This window comes from Diadema antillarum, unplaced genomic scaffold (genome assembly GCF_040938485.1).
Source record: "Diadema antillarum isolate AM-2024a unplaced genomic scaffold, OU_Dant_1.0 seq00000693_RagTag, whole genome shotgun sequence".
Taxonomy (NCBI): Eukaryota; Metazoa; Echinodermata; class Echinoidea; order Diadematoida; family Diadematidae; genus Diadema; species Diadema antillarum.
The window spans coordinates 1,261,361-1,283,685 of record NW_027271598.1 but is presented as its reverse complement, the minus strand read 5'-3'; the positions used below and the strand labels follow the sequence as shown (position 1 = coordinate 1,283,685).

The following is a 22,325-nucleotide window of genomic DNA, read 5'->3' as shown; positions in this document are numbered from 1 at the left end:
GTATAGGAGAGAGAGTGAGGGGGGGGGGGGGAGAGATATGCAAGAATATTTCTCACTCGTTTGTGATCCACCCTACCCCCTGCCACTATACTATACCACCGAATTCAACACAAATGTGGCATGCGAAAGAGTAACCGTGCAAGCAACAGCAAAATCAACATCTACTCAGTGGTGATTTACATTAATTAATTACATACATATTTGTAAAAAACAAAAAAATCAATAACATTTAATATGAAATTTGACGAGAAGAAAATGAATTAAAGACAAGTAAACTAAAGTATCTTTTTTTATCTCTTCTAGGAAGAGAAAGAGAAATATATCTCAACTGAAGTATGTCCTGCACTGTGGAAAAATGTCAAAGAAGTATTATAATGAATAATGACGTAGCAGAGTAACTCCACTTCTTCATATTTCGTTGTATTTAGCACGGTAAGATAACTGTGCTCTTTTAGCAGAAGCTAAAATAAATATTGTACCTTGGTTTGAAGCATTGGTCAGCGACATCGCGAAGCTTGTGTTTGAAGGGGGAAAAAAGTACAGAAATCCCCTCAATCAAAAGAAAGCTTGTAAAAGGAGCCACAAAACGCCAGAATCTGAGGGAAAGAGTGAAAATATTTATCAAGTTTTCTGATAACAATGCCACATGGGGCAAATACTAAGATTCCCTGACAAAAATGATTTAAAGTGATCTTTAAATATCACCATAAGAAAGACGTTATTTCCAAACGTGCTACTTCCAAACAAAACGTTACTTCCAAACGTGCTACTTCCAAACAAAACGGTACTTCCTAACCTTTCAAATAAATTCCCTAACTGTTACTTCCAGTCCTTACGTTACTTCCCAACCATTGCCAACCTTTCAAATAGATTCCAAAAACTGTTACTTCCAAACCTTACGTTACTTTAAAAACCTTTCAAATAAGACAAACTTAACTGAAACTGAACTGTTAACCATGCCATGATTCTTCACTACTCAGAATTTCATCATTGGTTTGGTTTACTTACATCTTCAATTTGCACCTGAATGAATAAAAAGCGCCACCACCGAACCAATTACAGACAGAATCAATAATGCTGCCGAGGTGTGACTGAGTGCGCCCCCTGTAGTCGAGGAGGGTCTTTCGTGTACTGATTAGATATAGACTTTGATCGCATGCAAAACGATTTCATTCTTGTCAACTTTAGATATTTGTGATTAAACATGCAAAAACAGAGGAAATGATAAGAACATATGGGATATTTTGATAATAACTCCAAGAATACTCCCTGTTTTGCGACAATTAAGTGAGGTACTATTGGAAAGGTTTTATAATGTATTTTTGCTCTATCTGATGATGGACTTTAATTTAAAAAAAAAAGAATTTAAGAATGGCGTCATGATGATCGTAACGGAGATTATGAGTTGAATAATGACCCATATGTGGATCATCACAATGATTATTATCATCAATAGAGTAAGTGTTGTAGAAATGATAACAATGTGCTTGATGTAATGACGGTAATACTGTCATTTCAGCAGCAAATGCGTTTATTATTTTCTTCATAAGTGCCGTTCGTATTAGTACTGATATCGTAACCGAGCCATCATAGAATTGCCATCACTGTGATATCACCATTTATTCCATAGCCATAACTTTTAAAGTATTCGCGTCATTGCTAATGAGATAGTATCACCTTCGTTATCAGTAACCCTCTGCGTGACACATGAATTTCTTACCCATAGGTCTGTGTGTGAAATAGGTACACATTTGACTCGCTGGCACAGAAAGGGTTAATGGCACTAAATACAGTAAGTAGGCTGAGATGGGGTTGCGTTAAAGAAAAAAAGCGTGTGTGAACGTGTTTTCATGAGTATGAAGTTGAAACAAAAAATGTAGATCGACAGCACTAAGCGATCAACACCGATGAAGAAAAAGAGAACAAACAACAACAACAACAAGAATAAAAAAGAGTTCGTATGACCTTATAACAAAGATGATTATCCATGCCAAATTGATTTAACACATAATCCATTCCGTTTTATTCGAACGCCAAATATCCAGTTTACGGGGACAACGTGTACAAGATGACTTGAAATGGTCGGATAGATAGCCGTTGAACTGTCAAATATTTGGGTTTGGAATAATCAGCCATACATTTCCTTTTATCACCAATCAGCGGCTCACCTTTGTACTTATGCAATGCATTCTGTTCTTGTTTTTGTTTCGTTCTCGAAATAATATCTATCTTTCACAAATTCCACGATCAATGGCGAGTTATGGAAAAGGAAAACTTAGGCAATAAGTACCGTTTCTCGCTCCAAAACAAAATAGAAAAAGAAAAGTTCAAACAATGATAATAGTATTACTCTGTGTACACGGTATAATTATGCTTTCGTTAACGGCTAACCGAAGGAAATCGGCAATGAAAATTTGACTCTCTTTCTCTTTCTCTCTCTCTGCGGAAGTAATGTGTGTAGTGACCTTAGAGATAATTCTTGCATTTTAAAATGGGAAAAACTATTTTTTTTTCTTCCTCTTATTCAAGGCAGATAATCCACACGGTCAACCTGATGATGTGCATTAAAGGGATTTTACGGCCGATGTATATAATTTCACATTATGTAATGCTTAAACTGATGTTGCCACATAAAGATTTGTAGAATTTATTGTGGTCCTTGAGCAGAGAAAACAATACTCTGACAAACCCAAAACACAATGCGCTGAACAAGGATGATGGCACAGCAGGCTCACATATTCCAATAATGTAGCAGCATAATTCCATTACAGTACTTCACCTTTGTAGAATGTATGCATGCTTTCTTCTTTTATTCTGCGTCCTTAAGCACCGAAATGTGTATTCTTATGTGAAGCTGCTACGTCATCATCCTCGTTCATTGTGATTTGTTGTGAATTTTGTACACATTCTTTTTCTTTATCCCAATCACCAAAGTCTGAAACTCTGCACCCAGTATAAGCAATCTATAAAATGTTCAAATGCAAAAGTCTGAAAATCATTTGGAAGTCTCTTTTAAGAAATAAAATGTCGGTCTGTTTTTGTTTAATCTATGCACTAAATTCAAATCAGAACTGCCCACCCTACACACTATTCTCCCCGGTTATCAAAAAAAAAAGAAGAAAAAATTATATCATCATTAACAATTTCCAAGTAAAAACTGAATGAAAAAGCAGTATTTGAAAAATTAATATCGATAGTTGTTAGTCGAGAACACGGAGAGACAGTTGAGTGATTACACTTTAAATGACAGTGCATAATGACGGTATCAATATTATTCCATGTGATAAACAACACCTACCATATAGGCAAACAGCATGGATTCTCATTGCGATAAAGATGTAAAAGTATTAGAACAATTGACAAATTATTTACAGGTTTCTTTAATGGCTCCGGTCATAGGTCGCGCTGTAGTTTGCATTATCGCAAGAAATGAATGTGAATGAAAAGTATGCTTGAGAAATATCACATGCATGCATAGGAGCGTCTTTTTTTATCACGGTTAAATCTCGTAGAGTTGTTTGTCTATAATGCATGAATGCTGCGTCACCTGTGATAAGTACGCCTCTTGTAAATACCAGCTGACTTTGGTCGTGAGGGCCTTACTATGGCAAGCAGACGACCCCAGTGTGAGAACAGACGGTTTGTATTCATACCAGCACGTAACGGGTCCAACTTGTACTAGACTGGAACAGGAGTTCATAGAGAGGGAACAATAAGTGCTACATTCGGGGACCTTCTTCGGGTACCAACTTGTGGACAAATGCCTGGATATAAAGCCAGCAGATTTTCTAGCTTTTTGATGAGATGTTGACAAGTGACAAGTGTAACAGGCCAAAGTCAGCTACAGACCTTAAGTCACATTAAAAACAACCGATGGGTAAGTTTTATCACATTTCAGTCCTGTGTAGTACCGGGCAGTGTGTTTGTGCATCTTACGCCAGTTATTAAACATAGCCGCAAACGCAAATATTGCTTTTGCTGCCTTTAGGATGCACCATGCATCCCTCTGATACCGATAAATATATTGTTAGGATAGTAAAATGTTCGTACTGTCCGCCTCTCTTGCTTTACCTTCTTTCTTCTCTTGCCCTTTTGTCCTTTCCCCTTTTCTGTAAAGGTCGACCATGTCAGAGTCTAAAACGTATAGTATTATGAGACCTACATGGGGGCCGAAAGAGCAATGCATTCATACGAATTTCCGTGACACTAGTGACATACATGTAGAGCATTTTTACTGTGACATCATTTTCACGTATTTTTAGACTCAACTTGGGTTTAAGATTGTGCAGTTAAAAACCCAAAATGGTTTGAATTGATGTATTTGTAGTACGATTTGTTTAACGTGGTTCATAATGAAGCAATGAATGCTTGTGAGCGAGCAACCACAGGACCGACAGCTTCATGTCTCCTCTGACGGACTAGGCAATGGCTATAATGTGCCTTGCCTTGGGTCGCTTCCAGGGGACTCGAACCACTGAACTCGGATTGACAGTCTGTTTTCTTATCCATCTAGCCACAAAGGCTCTCCTTATATGTAAATCTTATGATGTTTATAAGTTTTGATATTCAAAGCATTACCGCAATTGAATTATCCAACGATAGGTAACTTCATGTAAGAATTTTCCATTAAAAGTTGCCACGTTAAGTAGGTATCTCAGTGGAGTGGAGACTAGGTGGCAACCTGGTGACGACTCGAGTCGCGAGGTTGCGGAGAGGCGAAGTCCTCGAAGTCCCCGCGAAGTCCATGAGACGTCTCCGCGACGTTGAAGAGACTCAATTGAGACCTACCAGCGACAATGTGGAGATGTCGCGGAGACGTCACGGAGACGTCTCCACAACTGTGAAGATATCTTGGAGACACAGCGGCGACGTCCCGCGACTTTAGGGTAATGTTGTTACCTTTTTGGAGATGTTTCGGTCGTCGCCCTTGAGTCGCATTCTTGAGAACGCAAGTTGAGAACGCAAGACATTTCTTGGTCTGTAGAGGCTCACGAGTCTCGACGATTGATCAATATTGTGGCAGTCGCGGCGACATCTCCAGTAAGATAAGCCCTTTAGAAATCCCTGTTCTCTGAGGTTACAACCATGGTTACATAATACCACGAAGACCTTTTAAGATTGTTCTAATGTTGCCGTGCACAGAAAAGGGGAGGGCGCATTTATCGAGATCATGTTAAAAACTGCATTGATTGTGTGCTGCCAGAAAGCTCAATTAATCATGGAAGAGAATAAGTCCGTCTAGGTTGAAGAAGGCAGGAGGTTTGGACTGTCATTTTGTCTCCAACCCGCCCAATTCATCCGTTTCCTATTGTAGTTATACAGTGCATAAAAAAAAAACGGTAATCCAACTTTGGAGGGCTACAATAAACCATGTCTTGAATATGAAGAGAGAAAAATGGATAATGGTTTACCCTTTATGGAAAGGACCAAGTTATCGGACAGGTGGCCACGTTAAAGGTTATGGACCATGAAATGTTAGGAGAAACCCTAAACACGAACCTGCAGTCGTACAGGCTGGCCTATTTAGCCACTTTCAATGATCTCATCCAACTTTCAGATCTCATCCATGCAGTGAGACATGTATGCGTTGTTCCTTCACAATAACACGCAAAGTCTTTAAAGTTCATGCGCTCAGTCATGCATGACAATAATTTATGTCAACATAATTAGGTATCAATGGAAAGAAGAAGAGTTCCCCTTTCCTCACAACCAAAACTGCGCTCTCCATAGCTGACAATCATAAAATTGTACCCCTCCAAAGTTGGATTACCTTTTTTTTCATACACCCTGCATATGTCTGCATGTGAGTAAAGCGGGCATTTCGACTGTACATTTGCTTGTAGTCGTATAATACATTGTCCAACCTCTCATCAACCCATCCAAATGAGCTGGCTCTCATGTACATAGCCGCACTTTCGGTATAGTAAATATGTGATTCATCCGTCGAAATGAAGAGCTCTCTCTTACACCTCCATCCCACAAAGGGAAAGACGACTGAAGACCGTAAACATTGATTGATCTTTCAATGGACTTTCAATGATCTCGGAGGTCTTTTATGATTCTTGGGTGATCTTTAAGTGAATTTCGTGGTCTCCATAGTCTTCAATTGTTTTTTTAAACGGTTCAAGATAGTCTTTCAGCGATCTTTCATGAAAAGGGTCTTTCCATTGTCTTTCAGCAGTCTTTCAGCAATCTCTAAACCAGTTCTCGAAGGGTCTTGCTAGATTTTCGAGGATCTTTCAACAGTCTCTCAAGAATTGCCACTCTTTTGGTTAGAAGATCTTTGAGATATCATTGGTTGATTATTGAAAGACTAGTCTCGTAACAGAGTTTTTGATTGATCTCCCGGAGATCTCATGGAATATGCTAGATGATCTTTCAGTAATCTCTCAATAGTCTTATTGGTCTCTCGGTGAACGTACGGCAATCTTCAAGATCTTACAGAGATCTCTAAAAAAAATGCTGGAAAATTACTCTTCGGTCTTCCTATAATCTTTCAAGGGGTTTTAGAACTATTCCACATTGAGAAGATCTTTGACAGATCATTAAACGATCATTGACACATTAGTCTGTCAGAGATCTTGATTGATCTCCCGGAGATCTCATGGAATATGCTAGATGATCTTTCAGTGATCTCTCAATAGTCTTATTGGTCTCTCCGTGAACGTACGGCAATCTTCAAGATCTTACAGAGATCTCTAAAACAAATTCTGGGAAATTACTCTTCGGTCTTCCATTAACCTTTCAAGGGTTTTTAGAACCATTTCACATTGACAATATTTTTATCTGGTCATGGAGACTGCTGAGGGATTTTGCCAATATTGGGTCTCTCAGTGGTCTTTCAATAATCTTTGTAATGAAGATTTAATCTCACATGACCTGGAGACTACCCTGGCGACTTGGAAGGCATTTCATCACACATTTTGTTAGATATTTGTTTCTGTGACAAATTTGCTCTCAGCCAATCAGATGCAATGATATCAGAAGCTTAAAACAGTTCGTCAGAACAATGAAAATATCTGACCAAACGCTGATGAAAAGACCCCCTGGTGGTGACCTGATGGCTACTCGTGTCTCGCTGGCTGAGGAGACGTCTTCGCGTCTCTAGGAGACTAACCGGTCTCCAAAGAGTCGCGGGAAATTCTAACCTGTTCGATTTTATGGGGACCTGTTCCAGTCTCCAGCAGGTCTAGGAGATGTCATAGTGACGTAAAAGCTACACAAACAATTATCATCATAAAATCATTAAATTTACCATAATGTGATTATCTCATTATACATAGGTATGGAGTCGTGAAGGCCTTTTCGTGTATTTATGCCCGTGCTTCTTGCTGTTGTCTCTATTGCGCAGTAATATTGTGAAATATGTTTACTAGGAGAAACTGAATATACATGGAAGTGTGTGTGTGTGTGTGCGTGTGTGTGTGTGTGTTTGTGTGTGTGAATGGAGGGTCTTATGTGCGTGTAGAGGCCATCATCAAAGTCTAAAACATTTAGTATGATGAGAGGCTACAAGGAGACCGAAAGAGGATACATTTATACGAATTTCTCTTCGCCTGGCGATTCTTTTAATTGATCTCAGTCTAGAGCATTGTTTTGATTGTAATATCATTTTTCACATTTTGAACTCAGTTATTACTCACTCCCAAAGCAGACCTAAAGATTTTCTACTTATCACTCGTCAAGACCAATATCAGTTGAGGTGACCATCTTATGATTTGTTTCTCTCAATTGTGGTTGGTATCGATTGCAATTATTGAGTGCATATTATTTAAAAAAAAACAATAATTGCAACAATTGATTTATGAATACGATTCGACTGCAAACAAGAAGAAGAAGAAGACACGTTTGGCCAGTGAAATTATTTGGTACTACACGTACTTTGAAACAATGTGATAGCCTTTGATTGATTTCGTGGATTTGATGGTTAGACCTATACCCAGAAACTTGGGTTTAGGACTGTGCAGTCCAAACCCTGATATGGTTTGAATTGATTTATTTGTAATACGATTTGTTTTACGTGGCTGCTAATGAAGCATTAATTGCTTGTGAGCGACCAATCACAAGACCGGCAACTTTATGTCATAGTGTGCGTGCGTGGTGCTTGTCACGGAGTCTTCGGCTATTTGCGTAAAGTATGAGACAGATTTTATCACGTCCCTTTTCGCGTTTTCAGGTTAGTCTTACATTTGCAGCCTCTTATCGTGCTGCTTCCTTTGACCTTGACCTATTTGACCTTTAAACCCATTTCTCTCGGGAGTAGTATTCTCTATATAAATCAAAGATGTGGAAATTACCCTAGTCTCGGAGGATACGTACGGCTTAAGGTGACATAGCATTCGTGTCTGCCATCCTGGATATAAACGTTGGATTGATCAAACGTGCGCGCATCATTAATGTAAAGTGATTCCGGGCGCCACGCAGAACTCCTCTTGCCATGTATTAGACCGGTTTCACTCAAAGTGCATTAGTGATGATAATGTTTTTGGCGTGCTATCGAGCCACCCCTCCCCCACACCCTTTTTTGCTCTTGGCCTAAGGAAAAAGCAGCTTGACTCCCAAGCAAATTACGTCTTACGGAAAGCATGGTGCTCCCTTCTCTCTACAGACATTAACCCTCTCCCCCTTTGGGCTCAACTCTTAAGAAATGATCTAATATAGGACTCAATGTCATCCAAGAAACCGACAATCTCACCATACCGTCTAATCCGCTGCATCTTCACCCGACGAACTCACGCTGCCAATGCGCGTGTACCGGCAACATTACTGTACACCTACACCTGTCCTGGCATTGCTGTGCAAATGCTCACCGTTATCGCCTGATGATCATATGGTAAATCCACTGATCTTCAAAATTGTAGCCGTCTGCTTATTCTTTTGTCTATATATATTCCTTTATCAGAAGAGATATATCAAATATTTTCTTTTGTATGTCTTTCCATCTTATTGCATTTTGCTATGTACCGGCCGCAAATGGCTCCACATCTGTAAGTTTTTCCTTACAAGGATATGTGCGCAAAATATGATATCTAAGGACAATAAATTAGAGTGGTATAGGTATGGCTTTGGTTTCTATAAGTCTTTGTCGACTTAGGCTCTTCAATTACGAAGTGGAATGCAAGTTGGCATACTTCACATTGCGTACTACCAGCCTCTCATTACCTGAGATCGTGTTAACGACAACTTAAGACTCTGCAGCCAACAGGCTTTCTGTAGATGATATGAACTTACGTTTACCCGTAATACGGGTTTTTGGCGGGAATTTGTGTCAGGGTCAAAAAGGTCCAAGATATACTTACTAATTAGTTCCTTTTACGAGGTCCCGAGCCATTGCGGATTAGCAAGGAAAATGGGTTTTTGCCGACAATTGTTGAGGCATCGTGACTGCGAGGAAATGGGGCTCTCTCGTGTCATCATCACTTTCTAATGTTTAAGGAGTTTAGCTGGCGACGACAGAAACTCCCCTTGTTAAGCTGGGGGTACCTCTTTGAAGATGAACGACTTTTCATAGCGTCCTTGTAACTCCTTCGGGAGGTTGGAAATGTCTACACAAGAGATGAGACAAAGAGAAAAGATGCAGGACTGCAGAAGAGATATCGCCTTCAGGCATTTCTATGTTCGCTCGACGTCCTCATGCGCGGGTGCCTTTGGGACAGACTCAAACTGTTCGGTCACCTTTATCGCAGTGCGATATATAATGCGCTGTGCCTCGAGAAACGAGATTATCACATTATCGAATTAAACCAGTGGATGGCTTGCATATCGTGTGCACAAGTTGGCTGTGATATGTGCTGGATTGGGCAGATTATATCGGACTTGCAGGCCGACATTCATGTTTGCGGTAGATGCTGATGTGCCGAATGATGTCAGCGAAAATGTGTTCATCTATGTTACTCAGGTAGGTCACAGTATATGAGGAGCGAATGTGAAAATATTACTTTAGTGATTTATCGAATCATACACAGCACAGTTACCGTTTGAACGCCACTGCTATAACGAGAATGAGCTATCTTATTTATCGACAAATCTCTGGTGTCCCACGTATTGCTTTCCGCTACATTATTTTTTTTTCTTTTTTCTGGCGTATTCTTTTTCGGTTAGGAATAGAGTACAATCCCTTTGCCGCTGTCGGTAGATAATGCAGCATTTCGTTATCGTATAGTTCTGGATTCGCAAATCCAGTGAATTGTACATTCAACCGTGCAACCATACATCTTGCAATTAGACGTTTTTCGCCAAACGAATGGTGTATATCCACGTGAAGCTCTTGTCATTTTCGTGCTATCTCGTCATCTGTGGACCTCAAATCTGCTAATACTCCTTCGAACAATACCTAGTCTGATTTTGTTGTCATTATTTTGCGAGCAGTGTCAAACGACTTTGAATTGGAAACAACGTAAGACGCGAAGGTGTAATAAAACACAATCCTTGTAATAATATTTTTGACTATGAATGATATTGTAGTTACCATAGCAATGCTAAAAATACTCGCAGAAGATTGGCTGTTGCCCAGCTGTCATAATGGTGATGGTGACCTTAATTACTGTCAGCTGCAAAATATTACTTTGTTAGTTAGTTCCCTGGTCTCTTTGTGTTTGAACTGCCTTTGAGACTAGCTGTATATTTCCGCTTGTACTTCCAATAATGAGGAATAAGTATACTATTCCCAAATTTTACTATAACCTTCCAATAATCAATGTTAGTTCCAAAAATGTGTACAGGCCCTATTCCCTAATTGCCTGATTGTCTTGATTTCTTCTGTCATATAACTTTTAAACAGACTTTCAAATTTTCACTATAGTACTTCACTGATCTCTATGCTTCCATGGATGGGAAGTCTACATGTTAGGGGATTCTTGCCCCTTTAACTATTAAAGGACGCAATTCGGGCGCACAGTTTTTTTGGGGTTTTTTTCATCGAAAAAAAAAAAGCAAATTGGAAATACACCGCTTTGATCGTAACTGCCGTATTACCGGAGAAAAAGCAAATGAATCTGTGGAAATCCTCCACTCAGTTGGATAAATGTCACCTGAAAAAAAAAGTAGACAAAAAATTTGCAGCTGGGTCCATGCACAACAGCACTTGATTCTTTTTGACCAATTGTAATGCGATACCTTTAGGGTAATCCGATTTTAACCGGAGGTGTTTTCGCTTTGTTGTAATTTTGTCTTCAGAAATCAACGAGCTAATACCACACTAAAATATTCCACTACTAAATTTCACTGAAACTGAGACATTCCTTAAAATTGGCGCGTTTTTTTCTGTGGTTTATGAGACAGTAGGCAATTACTGAGACAATTGGAACCCCCTTCTAATGCTCTAAAAGACACGGGAATCAGAGACTTGGAAGTAAAGACAGAACTTACCTATTTTTTTTCCGTGTAGCGCACTCAACTATGTAAACTGTTGTCGTTATCGACGTATTTATGTGAATGTACATCACATCCGTGTGTATGTTTCAAAATGGATCATAATACAAAACCTGCTATTGTTGACTCTCAAATAGCAGATCCTGAGTTTGTTATGTTGGACAAGGTGTGTTTACCCTTTGATACAGGTGTAGCAATTGAGATCTGTGAGACGCTGGGTTGGATGAGGATAATTATAATGACCGAAACATTTTGGAGAGTATTCCTAACATTTAAAAGGCATGATATTCATTTCTCTCTGTATATATCTAAATATACTATCTACATTATTTATATCTATCTATTTGTCTTTATCATTGATATTGATAATTTGTCATTCATGTTGATATGATTGCAAATATCAAGGCCTTTCAGATATCTTGGAAAATAAGGCGGTTGATTACATATGAATAGAAAATGGGTCAATTATCCCGTGTGGCAACTTGAGAAAATACCCAGGGCTCTTATAACTGCTGAAGCACTGCAGTAAGTCTGCCGTAACTCGGGTGCTCCTGTTTCGAAGGGTCGCGACGCCACCTTCAACCGTGTGATGGTGTCCATCAGCTGGCCAACAGGCCTTAGACTCCCGACAGGCATCACACACTTGTGCCCCTCATTAGACTCAGATTACAGCATGATAAGTCCTCAGCAGTCTAGCATTAACCCCTCTGAGACCACCACTTGAATGTTGCTGGCGTCTTATGATATTGAATAATCACTAAAGGCAATGACGGAGTAAAAGTCCGAGCAGTTTACAGCCCGACGCATAAAATCTGGTTCTGCATGCAACCAATTCCATATCTACCATGTCTACACAGGATAAGAGAGTAGGCCCTACTTAGCAACGTTTAGACGACTATATAGATCAATATTCCTCTCTGTTTATCAATTCAATTTATTTATCGCGTCACCAGATTATGTCACTATTGTTTACGTTAGCAATAGATTTGTTTAGAGCATTTGTGCACATGTATGTTTTCGCTTTTATTTTTCTCTGCCCTGGAGTGTATGAATGGCGTCATTCAACATACATGATGTGTATCTGCTTTCTCCTATTGCCCCACTATATCGACCTCGATCACTATGCGGCGCATCAAATCAGCTCTGATAGGCGGTCTCTAAACGACTCTTACTTTTCATCATCGATTCGTCTCCATATCCACCCTTTCGTTGAATCATGATAATACGTTGGTATGTGTTGAACGGCTTGATGTCTTGGGGGAATGAGTTATGAATGAGTTAGTTTTGGCTCATGACAAATTAATTATGGCTACGATACTATTGCAGCTTCTACCCACTCTCCATTCCTCCTCCTCTACCCCTCCCTCTCCATCCCCACCCCCACTCCTCCCCCTTCCCTTTTGTCTGCTTTTGCTCCTACCCTCTGCCGTTATTCCTTGCCTAAACGCACTGTCTTGTCGACGCGAGAAATATCCATATGGCTTGAAAGACGAAAAGGCTCTGTATGATACGTGGTAGAAACTTTTGGCCTGCACATCACGGTAATCGGCGTTCGTCGTGTTTATGGCTCTTTTAAATATGGAAAGAGGGGAATCCCCTATGGAACGCCGGTGAAACTGATCAGAAGGGCAGGCACGAGGCGCTGCAACTGAATTATCATCAGGTTACAGAAATCCTCACCACTAGCTGTCTGCAGCGGCCTCTCCTATATGATGCAGCGCACGCATATCCAGCGATCCTTCCATGCTTCAGTATGCCCAAGGAGGTGCCTAGTACCTCCTTGGTATGCCAAACCTGTACCTCTTAAACCAGTTTATTGTGAGAGTGACAAAAATTTAGTCACGTAGGATCCGTGGAGTTACTGTCAGTAAAACATATGAGTTTAATGTTTGTAAGGGGGGTTGTCATCGAATTAAATGAAAAACAATTGATGTTGGATCACTCAAAGAATGAACGCCCTCCATGCTGAGGTCGCCATTCAAATCAAAGTCGGCTTATAATGGCGATTTCTCTCTTTTTATGTTTATTTCTCATTTTTACGTGACACAGAGTACAATTATTGTCACATCTGCGTAGCGAACCCGAGACAGGGGAGTCACATTTCCGTCGTAATCGGCGGCGTCGTCAGCAATTTGGTGTACTCTTTTGAACTTTCCACAGCTTTGAGATATAACCACAAAACTCATCACCTTTAGATGCCGGTAAAGTTTGAATATGGATGAAGTCCGATGTCAATGAAAAATGCTATCGAACTTATAAGCACTCAGTACTGTGGTGTACCCGTAATAACTTTCCATAAATTTGTGCTATGTCCACCAAACTCACACCAGAGGTACATAATATACGATGACGGTCAAGTTTGAATATGGGTGAAGTCGAACAAGTTCAAAAGTCAAAATATCGATGGACTTTCCCTGATAAGCACTGTATAATTCACATGAGTATAATTGTGGTGTACTCTTGACAACTTTCCACAGCTTTGAGCTATAACCACCAAATTCACGCCACAGGTACGTCCCCAAAGGATGCCGGTTAAATTCGAGTATTGGTGAAGTCGTAAATGTTCAAACGGGTTTAACGTCAATGAACTTACATTGAGAGACACTATAATCGACACGTGCCATATGCACGTGAGACATCACTTGGCGTTTACCTTGTTCTTGTTATGAGAACGAACGCGACACATATACAACGTGTGATTATACCCTATATACATTATTTGTATTACCGATGCATTATTTGATTTAACTGTGCATTGCATCAACTTTACTTAGGGAAAATACAGTTATATATCATAGTTAATTTTAGTTTAAATGAAAAGAAATCAAACACGTACGCTTCTTTAAGTTTTCGAAAAGTGTCTGGTTTGAGATGTGTAAGGGTCATCGGTAAAAATTGCCAAACAGGTTTCGGACTCTACGCCGCCTCATCCTTACTCCCATGCAAAGTGCATCCCATGCAATGGACGACATTCTTCTAATTTTGTTTGAACTCTACACACTCAGAGTAACCAGATTCTTCTGTGAGCGATGATGACCATGTTATTGATATACAATGTGTATCATCACAGTTTAGTATACTTATTATACGTGTACTTTGGTCACAGGCTTGTCGTTTATCTATTGGGAGCTGCGAGTCATAAATATGTCTTTGGACAGACTGACACAAACGCAGCGAAAACGGAAACTGACACAAAGATAAACATAGATACAAGCAAAGGTATTTTATTTCAAATATCTTGCAGGCGCGCCAAGAGATATCTTAGGTTTCTTTTTCTTTACGCTAATGTCGCCAAACCCTTCACCTTCAATAACACTGAGAGCTATATCAAATGTTAGCTGCCATCTACAACCACGGTGCCACTTTCCCGAACACTATACTTTGGATAACGGTTCGTGATTGAATAAACGTATACTACTTCGCTGAGGAGGTATAACTCGTTTTGAATTCCTTGATTCGATGTTAGGTATTGCAAACGGCAAGGCAGTTACCCATATTGCTGCTCTCTACTAAAATGACAGCCATGCAGTCAGCTATCAGGACGCAAAAGATGATTACAGAAATGATGTTGTTAGAGGAATACTCCCGTGTATATGGAATGACGTCGTTCACGGTGGGTGGGACGTTAAAGGGACTGTACAGTACTGGTTTAGGTGAGGATTCAGGTTTATAACATTCCTAGGTGAGATAATGAGAAACCTCATGAAATATGAAAGAGCATGTAATTCTAAGAAGGATTCAACATTTATTTGATGAAAATTTGTTTTTAAATGGCTGAGATATCAACAACAAAAAAGTGATAGTAATAAAAGGCGACAGGCCACGCCTTTTTATTAGGATCTCTTTGTTTCACCTTGTTCTTGGATATCTCAGCCATTTCAAAAACTATTTTCATCAAATAAACTTTTGATTCCCCTCAGAATTGCATGCTCTTTGACATCTCGTAGAGTGGTTTCTGAATATCTCGCAAAACGCTAAAAGCTAATTCCTCACCTCATCCAGAACTGTACAGTCCCTTAAACATAGCATCCTCCCTTTGGCGCTCAATTTAGGTTTGTATCTAGCATCGTAGAATCGTAATCTATGTCCCTTCATCTCTGTCTTTGCACTAGACAACACGGGAGTCACTATTGCCATGACTATACACATAGAGCCATACAAAAAAACAACAACAACAATTTCACCAATAAAATGTTGGGTGAAATATTTGTTTGAAATTACTGTTTGAATTGTGTGTTAGTTTTGTATTCTTTGTTGTTTGGCTGTATTATACGAAGGCGAATTCACCCATGACTGCTGCTACAAAATGAATTTACATTGGAATGGCTATGGGGTTTAGTACCACAAACTGCTCGGGAGCTGAATTTGGCTTATGACCCTTACGTTGAGCGACTTTCCGAGAGTAAAACGTAATCGACAGACCTATGTTATGCTCCGAGACGAAAGTTGCAATATTCCTCTTTAATATTTTGCGATATGACATTATCACATTTAGAGTTATGGGGGGGGGGTAGGAGCATGTCTTGAGGAGATTATTCACAAATTACAAGTTGTGGTTTGTAATGTCCCACAGTCATGACAGTGTCTGCTATGTATACATGATTAGTGACGGAAAATTCATGATTTTTTTTACGTCAACTGAAAAGACAATAAGTTGTCTACTTATTTCATTATTTATGATTTTGTTGATTTGATTTATTTCCGCATTCAATCCAATACAATTTGAATACAAATCTTAAAAGCACAAAGACAAAGAATAACAAGTGCATTGAATCAAAATCATGATATAACATTGCTCAAAATATATAGATAAACATAAGCAATTGTATTGAGCAGTATGACATGCAAAGATATAAAGTATTTTTCAGTAAATAATTGCAGAGAGAATTGAATGCAGGAGACAACCATTGTGAGCGATTAAGTTTAACTTATTTATTTCGACATAAAATAACTTATTCATTTATTTCGACAACCATACATCTTAGAAAATGGCAAGGGACTATAAAGAGAGAGGGGGTGGGGTAGATGAAAGAGAGAGGGTAAGAGTAGATGTGAATGTGTGGGTTTATATTCCGACTGTGATAGTAGGAGACATGGAGACGCAGAATGATCGAGTCAAGATAAGAAAAAAAAAAGGTTGATGGAAGAAAGAGAGTGAGTGGACCAATTGAATGTCGCGAGAGGTCACGGATTGAGAGAAAAATGATATAGCAATAACATCCCACCGCGGGGCGAGCTATTGAGAATGGCTATTGATAGAATGTTGTCTCCTCGAAATAATCGTTTGTGTCAGTAATAGATTTTCCTCCACAGCAACGTTTGTTTTTGTTGTTTTCCTTTCAGAAAGGTTGAATCATTCTAATAAAGACCACGATGAACTTTTCCTGCACAGAACGGGCAGCAGTACATGAGTGAATGGAAAAGAGGGAGGACATTCCATCAAACTTGCCAAATCATCTACATACATATGGGCCACGGATGTTATGCGCCTATAATTATTTTTGATAATTATTGAGAAAGTTTGCATGTGCTGGTATTACATATGGCACAAAACTGAAGACAAATTTATTGTGTGATGGTGGCTAATCAGTGCTACAACAGATCTTGTCTTACAAAGCACACTGATCCTGGTTGGCGAGCAAAGTTTGAGTCCCTTAATACTCTGAAACAGCGAAACTTGATAACTATGTAGGTTTCATCCAATTTTTTTGTAGCACATACAATGTATAAAAAAAACTTAACAATTTTCTGGAAGGATATAACACATGGGCATAATTAAACGCACACATACACACACACACACACACACACACACACACACACATGTAAGGAGGATCGACAAGGATTGACCTCTAGATGACATAACATAACGAATTATTCTGATGTATTTCATAACTATATAAAAAAGCAAGACCATGGCACAGATAAACAGGTAATCCATACGCCACACGAATTCATGTAGTCGCGCACAAGGGAGAAAATAAACATACATTCTCATATCACTGAAGTGTGGAAATATAGTATGCATTCCATTGATTATACCGATGTGGTGCTATCTAACCTACGATCTCACTTTTCTTATCAAATTGGACTCACAGTGTCCCCTCAATCACTCAAATATTGCCTACTTCAATATCAATCACTGGAATATTACCTTTCGGACTTTGATCAGTTGAATTCTGCACGATTACTGTGATTGGAGCAGTATTGAGTAGGCAAGTTTGCGTATCAGAGTGTAATTTCTTTTTTCCCCTTCTTTTTCGAATGTATACAAAGCTAACCCAGTGACCAGATAATATGTTATGGCACATATCAAACTATCACACTAGTAGCCAGGAGCATGTAGAGCCTCATAGTATAGGGACTTGAAATGATTGGAAAGGACGGACATGACAACAGCCAATTAGATTCCAGTAAATGTGCTTGTTGCCGTGGTAGTTACCATCGTTATAAGTCATTATCAAAGAATAGTTTTGTTTATCATTATTGCTCCCCAGCAGATTTCGGTCTACCGAATGATTGGCAAGGGAAGCATGAGACGGGGACAAAATAATGAAGATACGCATGTATACGTATTCATAGCATGTAACATCGATTTCGTTGCTAAAACCTCGCAATTGCCTTCATTCCAGGCGGAAGGAGCCTGTGAAGAAAGCCGAAAGGCGCTGTTTGTTCCCCTTTCATTGTCATTAACTGTCGTGTCATTCCCTACGTTATAATGCGTTCGTTTCTTTCGAATTATTGAGGGGGAAATAGTTCAGTGCTAAAACTAGGGACTTGGATCGACGACTACTATGCAGCTGCCGTTGGAGGCGTCTCTCATTTCTGTATTAACTTTTGCACCGCTCTATGACTCACCCTATTGTGTAATTCCTCCTTTCTATTTTTTTTTTCTGGAGCTTTGGAAATATTCTCCTTAGAATCTGAATTTTGAAGGAGTGCCCCAGAATGACTGGAAGGATTTTGATTTGCTTTGTGTTGTGTTGTGTTGTGTTTTTGATTGTCAAATACTGTGACCTGGTTCTTCGCGGATAAAACTTGTTTGCCCCCCCCCCCTTTTTTCTTTTTGTCCAGGACCTGAGTAACTGCAGTGGAAGTACGGTGCTTGTTGAATGGATGGGTTGAAGATTATTTGTTTTGTTTCGCAGAAACAATGCACAGATTATTTCTCTGCCTTCATGGTCATGATATAGGTGGCTTATCACTGCTCGAGGTTTTCGCATGTTTGGAGGAAAAACCTGAAGTAAAACCATCTGATATGTTTTTATATCTTTCGTAAGATATGTTAGTATTCACTATTTACGAAGGTAAGAAATCAACATTCTGTCTTCTTCTTTTTTTCTTTAAATGAGGGTTAAATCAGCAATATATGCTTAGCAGTTGAAAACAAAAAGAAAATACCGATTGCACGTTTTTCTTTGATGTGATTTGCATTACAAACCTCAGTCTGTAAGTTGCCAGAAAAGAAAGTTATTCAAAGGAGCGGGTGAAAAAAAATGCGTATAAAGTACGCTTGTGACGCGTGTAATGCGATTTCGTTGGTCGCAGAATCTAGCCCGGGGCGCAAAGGGGAAAGTAGGGTTGCCATATGGCAATTAACAGCCAGAGTTATTTCTAGAGATCATATTATTACATATTATCATATTTTTTTTTACATCACAACCCCCATCTCTGTTGTTGTTTTATTCTCTATACTGTGAAAGAGTTCAGCGTTTTTACTAAAATCGTTGTCTTTGAGCAGGTGAATGAACTGTACGATGGCACTACACGGTATCTAACATCTGTGACCTATTTAGGTGTATTAATATGTGAAACAACTTTAGTTACTAATGACTTATATACATGTATACGTATACGTATACAGAAAGAAAGAGTTACGTATACGTATACAGAAAGAAAGAGTTCTAATAGTAGTAGTAGTAACATGGTATTTAGTTTTAATGTTCCGCTTTTGCGTTTTACAGACAGCTACACTAAGTTTCAATTTATGTCACTCCAGTTTTTCCAAAGAAAAAGGCGAACTTTAAATTAACGTGATTGAAAGAAAGCAAAGGACGGCCTTCATGCCCTATGAGATGGTTGGTGAATGATGCCTGTATGTAGATATATGAACATGATGAAGCGGCTTGCTATCCTCGACTTACTTGCAGCGTCTGATGAACTACAACCCCACCCCCCCCCCCCCCTCCCTCAACCTCGGCAGTCCTGTGGTTGGGCAGCACGATTTCTGTGTCTCACGATTGATGTGATTTTTATTCATTTCTTAACACGGGACGACACTCCTATTATTGGGAGATCCGTACCTATGACTTGTTTGCTCTTTTGACTTCAATGGACAATAATATTGTTGACAGACGTTTCTGTGGTCATGTTTGACTTGGGCGCGAAAACTTCGACTTTAACACGTTTGTAGGACTTCAGGCTCTATGCAGGTGACCACAAGTCTTATGCCAACTCTCGACCGCCGATTTTATAAGAAAAGAGATGTCATTTGCATTTCAATAAATTGAACAGGAGTTCTTTCTTTCTCCCATTATAGTAACGTGACTAGGGTTTTTCACTTTCAGCGCGCAATTTCGATTGGTACAGTTTCGATTTCGTATATAGTTGAGAAAGAAATGGAGCTCACCTGGTTCGGTAATTAGACTTGATGTGGCCCCCACATATCTCTTGTATTCCTCTGTCTTCCCAGGGCATTTTGTGACAGACGAGTGGTTTGTTAAATGCTTGGTATATTCCCTAGGCTTCTTGCAAGTCATAGTTACACTCGCGGGGGAGTAACTCGATAGCTACATGTTACATTCTGTGGCATTCGTCGCATTCAGGGGTGCTGACGTTATTAGAGCTTACAAATGTTTTACATTTCTGGCTCGTACCTTTCCTTATAAAACCAGATTACCGAAGTGCAATTGCACTGACTGATTTTAGATTAGCAAAGCGTTCTTTACGTTATGACTTGAATTAAGGGGACATCCAACGAAGGTACAGGGAGTGGCTGATCATACGTGATTAAATAAGCCGTTGATGTGGCCTCTCTTTCGTGTTTGAAGTATTACATTGTCATGATAATGAGTTATGGAAATTCGAATTTAGCCCCCCCCCCCCACACACACACACAACACACAAACACACAAACGCACATATATCTAAAGTTATGCGATACAAGGTGACATTCAAATGCCAAAATGACATTTTTATTACACCTTAACTTGCCCTCCTATTGGCAAAGCAAAATTGTCATTCTCTTCACTTCACGTTCGTCAGTGTACACGCTGATTTGTTTCTGTCGTCATGCATCTTTCGCTTGATATCTTTACTGTTACAAGCTACTGCTTCTTTGAGTTACGTTCTCCTCAGGACAGGGCGTTCCTCAGTCTTTGGGTGCCTGTGGCACACCAAAATTTGTTGTCCCTACCCTTCGCCCTGGGTTCCACCCCTTAAAGAGTAAATCCACTCCAAAATACAAATCCACTCCAAAAGAAAGAGAAAATATGATAGAACGATACAAAAATGACAAAAATCTGACAAGAATTAAGGAAGATATGACATTTTTAATTTTCACATTTTTTTTCGGAAAACATTTCTTTACCAGTCCTTATGAATATTCAAATGAGCGAGTTGATGATGCTATACCTACACAATTTTTCATGAATGTTATGTATGAAATTGGGAAAATTGTGTTATGTTTAGCTAATACAAGTAAAAGCATGTTTTCATACCAAGATATCAGAGTTAACATTTTTTCTTTTTTATTTTGGGTGGTTTTAAGGCAAGTTTTTAAAATTGTACAGCTGAAATATGAGATTTTCGTCATTTCTGTACGTGAAGTGAATAAGAAATTGTCAGAGCATGACATCATCAACTTGCTCATTTGAATATTCATAAGGACTGGTCAAGAAATGTTTTCCGAAAAAAATGTGCAATTTCAAAATGTCATAATCTTCCTTATTCATTATCCGATTTTTGTCATTTTGCATCACTCTGATGGGATATTTTTCTCTTTCTTTTGAAGTTCATTTATTTTTGGGGTGGATTTCCTCTTTAAATAGGATCAGTTGTTCGTGTGTGCGTGACCGATGCCATTCATTTCGCGGGCGAAGTGCTCACTCAAAGTCACACTGAAGTGACGAACAAGAGAACCGATATTTGCCGTGAAGGTGTTTTGATTAAATAATGATTTTATGCGGCTTTCCCACGAATAACTTTAATAGGTACTCGATGAATGTGTTTCGACCCACGATCGACATTTCGAGTGTGGTACTTACAGGTTGCCGATGCTAAGATTTCTGAAGGAGCTCTTTCCAATTGATTCTGAAAGAAACATCCCACCTCGTGTTGTAATTACATTATATTAGAACGTTGAATTTATCATAGTTAGTGTTTTAACTGGGTAATTCAAATAAAGTAATATAAACAAGGTGTGTAGATATAGGAGGGGGGTCTCGTGCACTGGACGCTAACAGATTTGCGATATTCTAAACTTGCCTGACACTATCTAGATACCTTAACACGCGATATGAAATTCAGTGCCGCAAGTTTCGTTAAAAACAGAAAGCATTTTTCAAAGCTTTCTTGAAAAACCGTACTTCAAATTTTTTGAAGGTTTATCAAGTACAAAATCTCCCTCTTTTGTTGTCGTAGCCATCTTGGCATGCCATTCTGATTTCCACCACAGATTTTAATTATTCATGGATGACATTTAAACCAAAACACGTATTATCATTCAATAATCGATGGTATATTCCTGTTTGACGATGAAGCACCGAGATTAAATTTTCTTACGTCTTTATCGTCTTTTTTTTTTATTTCGATCACGATCACCCTGTACATAAATGTCTTCCTGAGAAAATGTATGATCTTACAAAGCAATTACACATGTAAGTGATTGAATTAAATTACACTGAATTTGATTGAATAGAATTGAATTGCATTGCATTGAATTGAGTTGAATTGAA

At 39.1% G+C, this 22,325-nt stretch overlaps 1 protein-coding gene across 1 annotated transcript in view; it reads left to right on the top strand.

Annotated features, from left to right (window-relative positions):
- Positions 1–3,671: 3,671 nt before the first annotated feature.
- LOC139737472 (inverted formin-2-like) overlaps positions 3,672–22,325 on the top strand; it is an 81,732-nt gene continuing 63,078 nt past the window's right edge. Inside the window, exon 1 of the mRNA XM_071648147.1 lies at positions 3,672–3,877. The gene's annotated coding sequence lies outside the window, so the exon portion shown is untranslated. The remainder of the gene's footprint in view (positions 3,878–22,325) is intronic.